Raw genomic sequence first — 15,180 nt, forward strand, 5'->3', positions numbered from 1 at the left:
TTTAACCAGCCAACGTGTTTAACCAACGTGTTTAACCAACATGTTTAACCAACCAACCAACCAACCAACCAATCAACCAATCAATGCATGTTTCCGTTTCATTTGTTAAATACGGGATCCAAGATGTTTTTTTTCGCTTGTTTAAATTGAGCCTTTCCAACGTGTTTAACCAGCCAACCTGTTTAACCAACGTGTTCAACCAACATGTTTAACTAACGTGTTTAACCAACCAACCAACCAATCAATCACTTAATGTATGTTTCCGTGTCATGCGTTCAATACGGGATGCAAGGTCTCTTGAGGTTTTTTTCCCTTGTTCTAAGTGACCCTATCAAACGTGTTTAATCAACCAACCAACAAACCAACCAACCAACCAACCAACCAATCAATCAACCAACTAATCAATCAATCAATATGTATGACTGTTTATTTATGACAGTTTATTGAAGGAACAAACTCTCAATTATTCAAGAAAATTTTTATTTTATTATTGTTCTTACGTCTCTTCTGAAAAAAAATCCACATATTCTCTGAAACTACAAGTCCAATCGACCTGAAAATTTGCAGTCAGCAGGGCATACATGTATTGAAGGTTCATAAAAAAACTGTTTGCAGATATCTCTCAAGACTTTTCCTAGAACAAAAAAATGGCAATGCCGTAAAAATCGCTTGCTAGGTCCGTCAATCTCAGTAAAAACCTACAATAAAATGTCCGCTCCGAGATTGAAATACTAATCTGTGTTACAAACAGGTGCTGAAAAATGAACATTATCAAAAAATAATCATTAAATGTGTTTTAAAGTTACACCGGATCGATTAAATCCAAAACATGCACTGCTGGAGAACTGTGATCAAAATGTCAATTTCCTACAATGACAAAAGAAATTACATTGTGTACATTCCATCTCTAGACATGTTGTCTGTTCAAGGTCCCGACCTAAAAAGAAATTAAAAGACTAAGTTTTTCTTAATATAAACCCGCGTCACGTGATGTCTCCTCAATATTGCGCGCGCGCTGTATCTAAAATAAAAGAAAAACTTTCCAAACTAAACATGAAACTTCTCCGGTAACATAATAATATAGACCCTTTACAAAAACAAACAAACAAACAAATACCCCCCCCCCCTTTTTTTTTCCAAATCAATCAATAAAAAAAAACCAATTATCCATTCATCAGAGGGGAAAGACTGCCTAACAATTGTTTTCAAAACAATTGCTTTATATTTATTATTATTTTTTTTTTTTTCCGCCAACTTTTGTTCTTGCGATAAATGTTTGTTTCGCAATATGTCGCTTAGATATTTCTCATATTGTATCGTATAGTTTATGCGCTTTTAAATTTCACCCTGCTAAGCCGAACCATTTTCTTTGTAAGAGTTATCTCCCTATTCACTGTTTGTCATGTGTGTGCATCTCCTTCGTAACAAAATAAGAAAGCGACAAAATTCTTTTTACAAATTGTTCGTTACATCCTCAGGAATTTTTGGCTAATTTGGATCGAAGCGATTCGATGAAATTTTATAGGAGTTATCTACCTTTACGGAATAAATTTGTCGGTATGTTTTTTTAACTCATAAACCGTTAACCGTATAACCCTGGAATGTTTTTATTTGAGTCCCCTGATTCCTAACTAAGAAAATTAGGTCAAGGTCAAAGGTCAAGGTCATATTTTAGATTTTCATATGTCTTTGATTTCCCTATAATTCTTGAATGGTTATAGATACAGAAAATTTAAGCAGTGAAAAATGTTGAGTGCTTCAAGGGGCAACTTTGTTACATTATGACTGTATTGGTTTTACCATTATGTAAGGGACATAACCCCCATTGATGGTTTATAAAAAGCCATTATTAGGCAAAACTCTTAAACAAAAGATCCTTGACCCATAGGGTCTTTTGCAATGACATTGTGAAGCAATGACCTTGACAAAGGTGACAAGGTCAAAGGTCAAAGTCATGTACATATGTGATTTGGGGCACTACTTGAAAATTTTTATGTGTGTTTGCCAACCAACCAACCAACCAACCAACCAACCAATCAATCAATCAATCAATCATGATCATGATCAATTAACCAATAATGATCATGATCAATCAATCAATCAATCAATCATGTTTCCGTCTCATGTGTTAATTATAGGGTTCAAGATCTTCTCGTTTCTTTTTCGCTGTTTCAATTGACCCTAACCAACGTGTTTAACCAACGTGTTTAACCAACCAACCAACCAACCAACCAACCAACCAACCAACCAACCAACCAATCAATCAATCAATCAATCAATCAATCATGATCAATCAATCATGTTTCCGTCTCATGTGTTTAATATAGGGTCCAAGATCTTCTTTGTTTCTTTTTCGCTCTTTCAATTGACCCTATCCAACGTGTTTAACCAACCAACCAACCAACCAACCAACCAACCAACTAATCAATCAATCAATCAATCATGATCATGATCAATCAATCATGTTTCCGTCTCATGTGTTTAATATAGGGTCCAAGATCTTCTTTGTTTCTTTTTCGCTGTTTCAATTGACCCTATCCAACGTGTTTAACCAACCAACCAACCAACAAACCAACCAACCAACCAACCAACCAACCAACCAACCAATCAATCAATCAATCAATCAATCAATCAATCAATCAATCAATCATGATCAATCAATCATGTTTCCGTCTCATGTGTTTAATAAAGGGTCCAAGATCTTCTTTGTTTCTTTTTCGCTGTTTCAATTGACCCTATCGAACGTGTTTAACCAACCAACCAACCAACTAATCAATCAATCAATCAATCATGATCATGATCAATCAATCATGTTTCCGTCTCATGCGTTTAATATAGGGTCCAAGATCTTCTTTGTTTCTTTTTCCGTGTTTCAATTGACCCTATCCAACGTGTTTAACCAACCAACCAACTAACCAACTAATCAATCAATCAACCAATCAATCAATCAATCAATTAATCAATCAATCAATCTGTATGACTGTTTATTCATGACAGTTTATTGAAGGAACAAACTCTCAATTATTCAAGAAAAATTGAAATTTAATATTGTTCTTACGTCACTTCTGAAAAAAAAAATCCACATGTTCTCTGAAACTACAAGTACAATCGACCTCAAAATTTGCAGTCAGCAGGGCATACATGTACTAAAAGTTTATAAAAAAACTTGGTGCAGATATCTCTCAAAGCTTTTCCTAGAGAAAAGAAATGGCAATGCCGTAAAAATCGCTTGCTAGGTCCGTAAATCTCAGTAAAAACCTACAATAAAATGTCCGCTCCGAGATTGAAATACTAATCTGTGTTACAAACAGGTGCTGAAAAATGTACATTATCAGAAAATAATCAATAAATGTGTTTTAAAGTTACACCGGATCAATTAAATCCAAAACATGCACTGCTTGTGAACTGTCATCATAATGTCAATTTCCTACAATGACAAAAGAAATTACATTGTGTGCATTCCGTCTCTATACATGTTGTCTGTTCAAAGTCCCCACCTAAAAAGGAATAAAAAGACTATCTTTTCGTTATTATAAACCCGTGTCACGTGATGTGGCGCGCGCGCTGTACCTAAAATAAAAGAAAAACTTTCCAAACTAAACATGAAACTTCTCCGGTAACAATAATATAGACCCCATACAGAAACAAACAAACAAACAAACAAACAAACAAACAAACAAACAAATAAACAAACAACCCCCCCCCCCAATTCAATTAATTTTAAAGGGGGAAAGACCCCCTACAATTGCTTTTTTAAAGCAATTGATTTATATTGTAAAAAACCTATTTAACCATTCTGTTCCGTTAATAAAAAAATCTCCCCGAGACCCCCTTTTCCCCCCCTTTTTTTTTTTAACCCTCCACTTACAACTGAATGTAGGTTGTGTGCTATCTATCCTATCAACGTAAAACGAACGACAACTCAAGTTTTTTCCATATTATTAGGTCTTTCCACTTTTCTGTGGAAAGCCTATTGTATTTGTTCTGATTATTATTATTAAGTCTTTTCACTTTTTTGTGAAAAGACTTATTGTATTTCTTCTGATTATTATTAAGTCTTTCCACTTTTCTGTGGAAAGACTTATTGTATTTCTTCTGATTATTAAGTCTTTCCACTTTTCTGTGGAAAGACTTATTGTTTTTCTTCTGATTATTATTATTTTTTTTTTCCGCCAAATTTTGTTCTTGCGATAAATGTTTGTTTCGCATTATGTCGCTTAGATATTTCTCATATTGTATCGTATAGTTTAAGCGCTTTTAAATTTCACCCTGCTAAGACGAACCATTTTCTTTGTAAGAGTTATCTCCCTATTCACTGTTAATCATCTGTGTGCATCTCTTTCGTAACAAAAAAAGATATCGACAAAATTCTTTTTACAAATTGTTCGTTACATCCTCAGTAATTTTTGGCTAATTTGGATCGAAGCGATTCGATGAAATTTTATAGGAGTTATCTACCTTTACAAAATAAATTTGTCGGTATGTTTTTTTAACTCATAAACAGTTAAGCGTATTACCCCGGAATGTTTTTATTTGAGTTCCCTAGGTCCTAACTTAGAAAATGAGGTCAAGGTCAAAGGTCAAGTTCAAGTTCTCAATTGTGACTTTTGCTTGTTTTTGCATTTTCTCTGACACTTTGAGAGATACATATAAAAGAACAAGTGCAAAATGTCAGCTTTATTATAATGAAGATATGCTACATGTAGTCTTATACAATGAAATTGCATCTTATAGGAGTTGATGCCCCTGTAATGCCTTGATATGAGGTTATTTGATTATAACTTCAATTAAGTTCATTATAAAGGCATTTGACCTTGTACAAAAGGTAAGGTGACAAATGACCTTGAAAAATGACTACCGGAAGTGACCTTGAGAAAACCGGAAGTAGCCTTTTTTGCAATTTTTTCATACAAAAGTACTCAGAATCCATATATTTTGTCATATAGATACATAAACTGATTACTGAAGACTAAAAATGACTTCCAACAAACCGGAAGTGGCCAATTATCTGCCATTCTACATATAAAAGTATATAGAAACTATATATTTTTGGAATCAGTGTCAAAGAAGCTATCATATGAGACCGGAAGTGATATTCATTTCACCGGAAGTAGCTTATTATCTCCCTTACATCACTTATTAATATAATTAAACCATTATTTATCGCATCAGTATGAAGAAACTATCTTATCAAAATTTCTTTGGTGTGGAAAGACTTTCAATTGTTCTCTGAACAATTGGTTTTTAATTAAGTCTTTCCACTTTTCTGTGGAAAGACTTATTGTTTTTCTTCTGATTATTATTATTTTTTTTTTTTTCCGCCAAATTTTGTTCTTGCGATAAATGTTTGTTTCGCAATATGTCGCTTAGATATTTCTCATATGGTGTCGTATAGTTTATGCGCTTTTAAATTTCACCCTGCTAAGGCGAACCATTTTCTTTGTAAGAGTTATCTCCCTATTCACTGTTTTTCATCTGTGTGCATCTCCTTCGTAACAAAAAAAGATAGCGACAAAATTCTTTTTACAAATTGTTCGTTACATCCTCAAGAATTTTTGGCTAATTTGGATCGAAGCGATTCGATGACATTTTATAGGAGTTATCTACCTTTACAAAATAAATTTGTCGGTATGTTTTTTTAACTCATAAACAGTTAACCGTATAACCCTGGAATGTTTTTATTTGAGGCCCCTAGGTCCTAACTTAGAAAATGAGGTCAAGGTCAAAAGTCAAGGTCAAGTTCTCAATTGTGACTTTTGCTTGTTTTTGCATTTTCTCCGACACTTTAAAAGATACATATAAAAGAACAAGTGCAAAATGTCTGCTTTATTGTTATGAATATATGCTCCATTAAGTCTGATACAATTTAATGGCATCGTATAGGAGTTAGTGCCCCTGAAATGTCTTGATATGAGGTGATTTGATTATAACTTCAACTAAGTTTATTATAAAGGCATTTGACCTTGTACAAAAGGTTAGGTGACAAATGACCTTGAAAAATGACTACCGGAAGTGACCTTGAGAAAACCGGAAGTAGCTTTTTTTGCATTTTTTTCATACAAAAGTCCTCAGAATCCATATATTTTGTCATATAGATACATAAACTGATTACTGAAGCCTAAAAATGACTTCCAATAAACCGGAAGTGGCCAATTATCTCCCATTCTACATATAAAAGTATATAGAAACTATATATTTTTGGAATCAGTGTCAAAGAAGCCATCCTATGAGACCGTAAGTGACATTGATTTCACCGGAAGTAGCATATTATCTCCCTTATTTAACTCAAAATTATAATTTAACCATTATTTATCGCATCAGTATGAAGAAACTATCTTCTTAACAAAATTTCTTTGATGTGGAAAGACTTTCAATTGTTCTCTGAACAATTGGTTTTTAATTAAGTCTTTCCACTTTTCTGTGGAAAGACTTATTGTTTTTCTTCTGATTATTATTTTTTTTTTTTTTTTTCCGCCAAATTTTGTTCTTGCGATAAATGTTTGTTTCGCAATATGTCGCTTAGATATTTCTCATATGGTATCGTATAGTTTATGCGCTTTTAAATTTCACCCTGCTAAGCTGAACCATTTTCTTTGTAAGAGTTATCTCCCTATTCACTGTTTATCATCTGTGTGCATCTCCTCCGTAACAAAAAAAGATAGCGACAAAATTCTTTTTACAAATTGTTCGTAACATCCTCAGGAATTTTTGGCTCATTTGGATCGAAGCGATTCGATAAAATTTTATAGGAGTTATCTACCTTTTCAAAATAAATTTGTCGGTATGTTTTTTTAACTAATAAACAGTTAACCGTATAACCCTGGAATGTTTTTATTTGAGTCCCCTTTGTCCTAAATTAGAAAATGAGGTCAAGGTCAAAGGTCAAGGTCAAGTTCTAAATTGTAACTTTTGCTTGTTTTTGCATTTTCTCTGACACTTTGAAAGATATATATAAAAGAACAAGTGCAAAATGTCTGCTTTATTGTTATGAAGATATGCTATATAAAGTCTGATACAATTTAATGGCATCTTATAGGAGTTGGTGCCCCTAATATGTCTTGATATGAAGTTATTTGATTATAACTTCAACTAAGTTCATTATAAAGGCATTTGACGTTGTACAAAAGGTTAGGTGACAAATGACCTTGAAAAATGAGTACTGGAAGTGACCTTGAGAAAACCGGAAGTAGCCATTTTTGCAAATATTTCATATAAAAGTACTTAGATTCCATATATTTTGTTATATAGATACATAAAATGATTACTGAAGTCTAAAAATGACTTCCAACAAACCGGAAGTAGCCAATTATCCTTCATTCTACATACAAAAGTATATCGAAACTATATATTTTTGGAATCAGTGTGAAAGAAGCTATCATATGAGACCGGAAGTGACATTTATTTCACCGGAAGTAGCATATTATCTCCCTTTTATCACCCAAAAATATAATTAAACCATTATTTATTGCATCAGTATGAAGAAACTATCTTCTTATCAAAATTTCTTTGATGTGGAAAGACTTTCAATTGTTCTCTGAACAATTGGTTTTTAATTAAGTCTTTCCACTTTTCTGTGGAAAGACTTATTGTTTTTCTTCTGATTATTATTATTTTTTTTTTCCGCCACATTCTGAAATTTTTGTTTCGCAATATGTCGCTTAGATATTTTGTATATTGTATCGTATAGTTTAAGACGAACAATTTTATCTGTAAGAGTTATCTCCCTATTTACTGTTTATCATCTGTGTGCATCTCCTTTGTAACAGAAAAAGATAGCGACAAAATTCCTTTTACAAATTGTTCGTTACATCCACTTTTCTGTGGAAAGACTTATTGTTTTTCTTCTGATTATTATTATTTTTTTTTTTTTTCCGCCAACTTTTGTTCTTGCGATAAATGTTTGTTTCGCAATATGTCGCTTAGATTTTTTTCATATTGTATCGTATAGTTTAAGCGCTTTTAAATTTCACCCTGCTAAGCCGAACCATTTTCTTTGTGAGAGTTATCTCCCTATTCACTGTTTATCATCTGTGTGCATCTTCTTCGTAACAAAAAAAGATAGCGACAAAATTCTTTTTACAAATTGTTCGTTACATCCTCAGTAATTTTTGGCGCATTTGGATCGAAGCGATTCGATGAAATTTTATAGGAGTTATGTACCTTTACGGAATAAATTTGTCGGTATGTTTTTTTAACTCAGAAACCGTTAACCGTATAACCCTGGAATGTTTTTATTTGAGTCCCCTGGGTCCTAACTTAGAAAATTAGGTCAAGGTCAAAGGTCAAGGTCATATTTTAGATTTTCATATGTCTTTGATTTCCCTATAATTCTTGAATGGTTATAGATACAGAAAATTTAAGCAGTGAAAAATGTTCAGTACTTCAAGGGGCAACTTTGTTACATGATGACTGTATTGGTTTTACCATTATGTAAGGGACATAACACCCATTGATGGTTTATAAAAAGCCATTATTAGGCAAAACTCTTAAACAAAAGGTCCTTGACCCATAGGGTCTTTTGCAATGACATTGTGAAGCAATTACCTTGACAAGGTCACAAGGTCAAAGGTCAAGGTCATGTACATATGTGATTTGGGGCACGACTTGAAGAATTTTATGTGTGTTTGCCAACCAACCAACCAACCAATCATGATCAATCAATAATGATCAATCAACAAATCATGATCATGATCAATCAATCAATCATGATCAATCAACCAATCATGATCATGATTAATCAATCAATCAATCATGTTTCCGTCTCATGTGTTTAATATAGGGTTCAAGATCTCCTTTGTTTCTTTTTCGCTGTTTCAATTGACCCTTTCCAACGTGTTTAACCAACCAACCAACCAATCAATCAATCAATCAATCAATCAATCAATCAATCAATCTGAAACAACAAGCCCAATCAACCCCAAAATTTGCAGTCAGCAGGGCATACATGTACTTAAAGTTCATAAAACAACGTGGTGCAGATATCTCTCAAGACTTTTTCTAGAGAAAAGAAATGGCAATGCCGTACAAATCGCTTGCTAGGTCCGTAAATCTCAGTGAAATCCTACAATAAAATGTCCGCTCCTAGATTGAAATACAAACAGGTGCTGAAAAATGTACATTATCAGAAAATAATCCTTAAATGTGTTTTAAAGTTACACCGATTCAATTAAATCCAAAGCATGCACTGCTGGTGAACTGTGATCAAAATGTAAATTTCCTACAATGACAAAAGAAATTACATTGTGTACATTCCGTCTCTATACATGTTGTCTGTTCAACATCCCCACCTAAAAAGAAATAAAAAGTTTTCGTTATTATAAACCCGCGTCACGTGATGTCTCCTCAATCTGGCGCGCGCGCTGGACCTAAAATAAAATAAAAACTTTCCAAACTAAACATGAAATTTCCCCGGAATAATATAGACCCCTTACAGAAACAAACAAACAAACAAACAAACAAACAAACAAACAAACACACACACACACACACATTACAAACAATCATGTTTCAATGGGGGGGAAAGACCGTTTACAATTGCCTTTTAAAAGCAATTGATTCATATTTCAGATTGAATTTGTTTTCACTTGAGGTACAGTTGAAGTGCAACTTAAGTAGACAAAGCCTTTCGAATGTTTTGATTCGACTAGAAAAAGACTGTCAAACTGTTGTTGTTGGGAATAGACATTCCTTTTCATAATGTTCAAATGTATGAAGATTAAATTGGTCTGAACTTAAGGTACAAATGATGTATACATCAAGTAGACAAAGCTTGTCGAAAGTTTTGATGGCAATATACATTAATAAACATTATATTTCAATGCATGTAGATTAAATTAGTCTATACTTGAGGTATAGTTGATGTGTACCTAAAATATACATATCCTAGATATTGACTGTTGTCACCTCTGGTATGATATTCTGATCACTTTACTTTTTTATATGATTTGTTTGCCTCTGACTTTGATTCCATTTGTTCTCTATAGACATATATTGACTTTCTGTTAACCTCTGCTCACTATAATAACACATATGTTGACCTTTGGTACCAAGGCTCACCTACCATGTAACCATAAATTGTTTATTTTGTTACCTCTTTTCAACTTACAAGGATATTACACATCTATTTTACTTTAGTTATATCTGATCACTTGTACATATATCGACTATGTTTACCTATTGACGCCTAACAACGACGTGTTGGTCACATTCTACCGATATTCAATATGGTTACCTCTTGTCACCTTCCATATATACTTTCTTGGGTAACCTGTGGTCACATTGCACATCTATTGACTGCATTACAATGATGTTCTGGTCACATTAAACAGATATTCAATTGGTTACCTCTGGTAACCATACAAATATATTGATGTTAGTTACTCCTCGTCATCTTACACATATATTCATTTAGGTTACCTTTGTCACCTTGCATTGATATTGACTATGCCCCCTGGTCATCTTACAATGATGTTTTAGTTATTGTTAGACGTGATAACTAGTGTAACCTCTGGTCACCTTACTTTCCGATGTTAACGTAAGTTACCCAAATATCATCTATCACAGATATTGATTTCTTTAATTCAGATCACCATACACAGATATTGACTATGGTTACCTCTAGTCACTATATAATGATGTTCTGTTCACTTAACACTTTTATCCCATTTGGTTACCTCTGGTCTCTTTACACTGATAATGAATTTATTACATCTACTTGATTGACACAAATATTGAATTTGGGTAGTTCTCGTCACCTAGCACATATTTGGTTCTCTTTGTTGGCTTTATACAAATGTTTACTTTGGTTCCCATTGTTCTCTTAACATATATTGACTTTGGTTACCACTGTTAACAATAATTACACATATATTGACTTTGGATACCGATGCTCACCTAACATAAATTGTGTATTTTGTTACTTCATGCTAGGAAATACAAGCACGGGAATGTGTTCCCTTAGACAGAAATTGATTTTTGATACCTCTAAATACCTTACATTGATGTTCTGGTCACCAGACCCTTATATTTAATTTAGTAACCTCTGATCAACTTGCAAGGATATTGACTATGTGTACCTCTGGTCAACTTACACCGATGCTCTGGTCACGTTACACAATAAATCAATTTGGCAACCTCTGGTATCCTTACACATGTAGTGACGTTGGATACCTCTTGTCATCTTACACAGATAATTACTTTAGTTACCTCTTGTCATTTGGTTAATAGGAACCAATTCCCTCTCCTATCACTATGATGATCTTCTGATCATGGAACTTCTATGTTCTGATCAAGCAATATCTGTGACATTAGCTCCTGTCGCAAGACTATTTAGAATTGCTGTCAAAGTGTTCAGACCAGAGAGATTCAGAATAAATGACATAACATTAAAATAACTAATGATTATCAAATGCAATGCTTAAACTATGCTTACATGCATATTTTACACATGCATTATATATACATGTATAATATTGTTTACAAATATCATGATGAAATGTAATGTGTAATTTAATTAATTACTTTAGTAAAGTAATTGTAATTTAATTAATTACATTTCCAAAACTGTGTAATGTGTAATTAGTGTAATGGAACATTTTTGCAATGTAATGTGTAATTTAATTAATTACATTCCAATGTAATTGACCCCAAGTCTGTAATAAACCATCATCATTACATATACCCCATTGACTTGCAACTACTGAAAAACGAAATAGTACATCACTTCCAAATAATACAAACATTTGTTTTGGAGATACCACCGTTGTCAACTATATTTTAACCGCTAATTCTTTGAGCCTAAAATCCATTTATTTTAAAATTGCATAAAAATACATTTTAAACTGATCGACCTCTAATCACTATTACTGATATCAATGTTAATTTTGATAGCAATGTCTATGTAAGACTTTGTTATAACAAGTTTGTAAAATTCATACCATCATTTATAAAAACAACACATCACTTTTCTGCACTCTAATTATTTTTATAAAAGGTTTATAAATGACTTTTTATGATACTTCTGAAGATAATTTATAACTACAAATAACACACAAATAATGATAGGATTATCCTTTTCAAAGGTGAACTATCATTTAAAAAATCATATAAAGTGTCCGCAACTTGTAATTTAATATATTTCTACAGGTACATTTGCGTTCCGTTACATTTTTAATCAATGGAAAAGGATTCCCGCCTTCGTGATATAATAGCCTGATTCGCAAAGGTGATAAATGTACCAAATAACTTTGAATAAATGTTTACATCTGAATTTTACCGGGGTGAAAGGGTTGTTTTCGAGACAATTACACAGTAGTTAAACTGATTTGAACTATGATTCCATTGAACACAAAACGTATTTCCGTCTTTAATTTCCACTTAATTACCAGATAGTAATTTGAAATAAACGATATTTTATTTTTAGCCACAAATATCCATTAGCGAGAGAGTCGTCATGAAGCTCAATCGCAATCACTTCATGTAACGTACTAAACAAATTAACATATCTATCGGTGATTTGTGCATTTGCCTTTGATGTGTACTCTCTGATAATGTCAATATCAGTGGACTGGTCGTAATATAAAAATTATTTGGTCAGTTCGCAATTGACATGAACGTTTGCACGGATCTACATAACTTTGATATACAAAATTGCTTTGGATATTTGTCGTACGTTTTTTGTTGGTGAATGAAACACTTTTACTTGTTTGGACGTGAAGAAATAGCCTTTTTGACCGATTGGTGTGAAGTTAAAAATTGAACAAAAAATGTTTGAAAACCCGGATAAACTTATAAAAAGTTTAGGTTATCTGCACAATTATTGATAGGGATCGTTGCTATGCACAATAACGTATAACCAACATATTGTCCATGCTATGCTATAATTCGGAGTTTAGTATGGCGTCCATTATCACTAAACTTGTATAGATATTTGTTTAGGGGCCAGATGAAGGACGCCTCCGGGTGCGGGAGTTTCTCGCTGCATTGCAGACCTATTGGTGACTTTCTGCTTTTGTCTGTTCTATTGTCGGGTTGTGGTCACTTTGACACATTCCCCATTCTCAATTTTATTTTGATCTGAGATTTTATTCCTTCATAGCCTGGTGCCAATAAGTTTTTTTGTTTCTTGAGAAGTATATCTTTTACCTGTTTAGTAAATATAAAGTGTTACGATTCATATGTATATGTAACACAATGAAAAGAGACCAAAAAGGTACCACAATCGCATGCGATAATCTAGAAAAAAATGAAATGTACACGTTTTTGACATATTACTTGGACCATCATATACAATTCTTATAAGAAGATGTGGTTTCATTGTCAACATACATGAGTAGACAGATATTCGTAGAACAAAGAACACATAAGTAACCAGATTAGAATATTTACTAACTCCGAAAGAATTAAACACTTAAATAACTTTTTGCCACATGAATTCTGGATCCGAATATGTGACTATTGTAATTAATTTGTTCTCAAAGTCACAGACGGAGTGAGATCTCAATCGTTCCCGTTACCTCTAGCCTATGTGGAATAAAGAAACACACATCAAAACGCACAGTGTATGGGTTTGAACTCACAGGATTGCCAACCACTCAGATACACTCAGGAACGAAACGTCCATCAGTAACGACATCGCACCAGTGGATGAAAACAGACCACAATGATACCAAACTTACAATTTGGTAGATAACAGTGAAATTAAAGAATTATATTTTAAAAACAATTGTATAGTACGTTTTCCCTATGTGTGTTAAGTTATTTTTTAGGCTGACGCCGACAAATTAAATATCTATTGGATATCTTTTAAAAATATATATTTAGTACATGTTATAGGTTGCACTTTGTAAATACAGCTGTTTCTCAAAACACGCCTCTTTTGGGGAGATCTTGAATATTCATAGAAAATTAATTTTGTTTACATTCTGGTTCCCAGTTATGCTCCCTGTGTTCCATCTCACAGAGACATAACTTGGGAAATTCCATGTAACCTGTAAATAAACATGTGCATATTGTTTACATTGAAATCTGTGGTAACCTTTCATTCGAGGTAGGGGTAGTTAAGAAAATTAGTGTTAGTTTAAACTCTGAGAAGTTCAGGGCATATAAACGTTGAAAATATGCCGCACAGCCCTATATTTTGACCTTTGAAAACAATTGTGATGCATATATACTTTCAATTCTAGGATAAGAGTTTTTTCAAAACTTCATAGTAAAAGTGGTACAGTTTAAGACGTAAAAGGAGTTCCTAAGGGAAATTGCATTGTCAATATATACAGAAATGCAACCTATAAGTAGTGTATAACAATATCCACCATATGTTTATAGGTTTACATAAATGTCCCAGACCATAAGACGGTTTGGACCGTACGCAGAATGAAAACAGACCACAATGATACGTTCCTGATCGTATGCGTATAAACGTGCATTATAGGACGAACTGGAACCATATATGTATTTGGACCGTATGGGTAAATTTTAGACAAACATTTATTGGAATTTACAAATTTATATTATTACAATTAGTTAAATGAAGTGAAATATATCATCAGCCCTACATAATAATCTGGAAATATTATATCAACAACTGGTATTATAAGGGTAACAAAGCTACTTTATTCATACTTTTCGACACGTTTTTATTATATTTTCTCATTGTATTTTCGACGGATTTAAAAAAAAAATATTGTGTAGATTCTTTTACGGTTTTTGTAGTAAACTTCCTCAATATTGTACAATCTTTTCTTTCGAATTATGTTTACTTCTAATAACTTCAATATTCAAAGTAAAACTGTACCAAAAGGTTTAAACATCAAAGTGAGTCGCCAGGCATCGGGACATAAATCCAAAAGATTCATGAGCCGTTGGAATGAAATTCTGTTTGACTGTTCAATCCAGCTTCTTCAACTGTTACTTTCCTTTACAACCACAAATTACAAACAAATTGTAAATGAAATATCAGATATCTGATACTCTTCAACTTCGTACTTTATTTGGCTTTTTAAAACTTATTTTGGATTTGAGCGTCACTGATGAGTCTTTTGTAGACGAAACGCGCGTCTGGCGTATATATAAAATTTAGTCCTGATATCTATGATGAGTTTATATCATCAACAATAGTAACATTTCTCGTGACGATTTAGCAATAATTAAACGTCGACTCGCAGATATTGAACAAATTGG

The 15,180-nt window shown here is 33.0% G+C and overlaps 1 long non-coding RNA gene across 1 annotated transcript in view; it reads right to left on the reverse strand.

Moving 5' to 3' along the window:
• The window catches only part of LOC139528897 (uncharacterized), a 40,914-nt gene that overhangs the window by 25,453 nt on the left and 281 nt on the right, over window positions 1–15,180 (reverse strand). The gene's annotated exons all lie outside the window — the stretch shown is intronic.

Source organism: Mytilus edulis, chromosome 1 (genome assembly GCF_963676685.1).
Source record: "Mytilus edulis chromosome 1, xbMytEdul2.2, whole genome shotgun sequence".
NCBI lineage: Eukaryota > Metazoa > Mollusca > Bivalvia > Mytilida > Mytilidae > Mytilus > Mytilus edulis.